This window comes from Gadus chalcogrammus, chromosome 22, assembly GCF_026213295.1.
Source record: "Gadus chalcogrammus isolate NIFS_2021 chromosome 22, NIFS_Gcha_1.0, whole genome shotgun sequence".
NCBI lineage: Eukaryota > Metazoa > Chordata > Actinopteri > Gadiformes > Gadidae > Gadus > Gadus chalcogrammus.
This window is the reverse complement of record NC_079433.1, coordinates 9,042,738-9,045,237: the sequence shown is the minus strand read 5'-3', so window position 1 is coordinate 9,045,237 and position 2,500 is coordinate 9,042,738.

Below are 2,500 nucleotides of genomic sequence, written 5' to 3'. Positions count from 1 at the left end.
AGGTGTAAAAGACGGTGACTAGCTGAACACATTGGGGTCATCCTCTTCCGGATTTAATGAGACCCTATAAGATATGCCTTACCATAATTCCCTGGTGTTGTACAAATTTGTTTTCTGTCATTACGCCAACCTCTCTTGGCTGTCTCTTGAAAATATTATATAAATAGACAAATAGATCCTGACATCTACTATAGATGGGGACAATTAAGCCTAACTTGCGGGGATAAGGGATTAACCCATATCTGTGTCTACGACAACATCTTTGGCGTTGACAAGATTCCGCAATTTTACAGCGTTAACAGTGTTAAACCGCTTTACTGCTAGATACAGTAAACGCTGAAAATACCAATCACTCCCATCAACAAAAAATATCATATACACAATCTACGATACCAATGAGGTAAATCAGAAACACCTAAATTCAATTAAATGTCAACATATAAATACTTTCATGTATAATTGATAGAATATTACGTGAGCATCTTAGTTGACGCTAATCAGTTTTTTTCACGCAAGGTTGTTTACAAATCTCTCTCAAAGTGATCTCTGGGACAGAGAGTTCAAACACTGCAGGATGTTTTGGAATATTGAGTGTTTCATTGGACATGATACCTCTGATTGAACTATGGATTAGTTTACGCACATCTCCCATTAGGACATGGAATGGAGAGCCAGATGGGGCATGATAGCGGCACAAGTCTAAAGGAGATATAGAGACAGGTCCCTGGAGATATCCAACACCACTCTCTTTTTTCTGCGATCAGCCATACCTATAATCCAAGCATACCCCTCCCCAGCCTAATTTCAAAGTAAGATGGAGGGGATTCACATTGAATTCCACTTGACTGAAGGGAGATCTGATTTAGCTTCTGAATGCAGCAGCAGCAGCAGCGAGAGCTGTAGCCTTGCCTTATTTTAGATGTGGTGAAATTGGCTTTGGTGCGTTTGATATTCTGCTGCCGGCCCGGTGAAGCGTGCTTTGGCTGGGGTGTTTTGCCGTTGCAGTGTGATGTTGGCTGACTTGGAGGAAGTCAGAACCAGATCCAGTCCAGGTCCTAAAGCGTTACCATGCATGAACGCGGCTAGCTAGGCTCAAATTGGTGTAATGCTGCTGCTGTTAAGCCTTTGTGTTAAATCAAAGTCTGAGTTGGGATCATTGTTTCACAGTATGCATTATAAATTCAGGAACAATTTAAATATAAGCATTGCCATAAATTAGATTTTAGTTGCTTCTGTGTAATTATCAGAAAATTGTCAGAAAAGATAGACAAGATTAAGAGTCGAGCCATTCCACTGAACATAAGTCTGGGCTATAATTTACACCAAAGTAAACATCACATTTGATTACAAAATACATGTGAATATTTGTGATTATATATCATTGTTTATACAGTATACATTACAGGATTTCACCACCTTCAGTGTAAGACTCCTGCACAAATACGCCAAGATGAAGGCGGAAGAAACGCAGGAACCAGTTAAAATGCTCCAATAATGAAGTGGCAATGGAACTATCAACACTTTTCTTCTGATCACTGCGGATGTTGTTTGACTATTGATACAAATAGATCACATAGTGTTAATTAGGAATGTTGAGACTACAAACACATACATATATTATCATATAACCATCTTACAAACACAAACACAAACACACACACACGCACACGCACACGCACACACACACACACACACACACACACACACACACACACACACACACACACACACACACACACACACACACACACACACACACACATACACACATAAATAAGGAATGGTGAGTAACTGCAGAAGATAATATAAATGCAATATTAATGATAATAATAATAATAATAATAATAATAATAATAATAATAATAATGATATCAATAATAATAATTACTATTTTATGACATAACTATTCGTTTGAAATCTATAACACAGATAGACGTGCCTCTCTCGCCATGAACACTGACACACACGATGTATTCATCCCCATCACTAATCACCATGTGTACACACATAGCAACGCCCCTCAGGTCGATCGATACCACAGGCTTTCACTCTGACTGTACGCCAACCGACAGACGAATCAATCAACCAAAATCGACAAATAGGCGGACGAGAGCGGACGAGAGCGGAGGAAAAGAACCGAACGAGCCGTTCATAATGAGAGAGACGACTCTGGGACAGCAGCTGAGGACCGAGCCCGAAGCGCTCCCCGTCGGACAAAGCATCGTCTCCATCACCCACCATACAGCAGCCGGGCCTCTGTGTTTTACCTCTCGCTTCCAGTGTTTCTCCCCACCAAGCCAACGGCCAACAAAGTCCCCGGAACAAGGAGGCAATATGGCGGCAGAGTACACCCATGAATGGAAGGGGGGGATGAGTTGACATGTGGCGTTTTGTGAGGTGAACACGCCCCAACCTCTCGACCACTGATTACCATCCGCTAATGAGCGCCCCCAGTTTGCTGCTGCTCTCCCTCCCTTTCCACTCCATGTCCCGCTCTCTC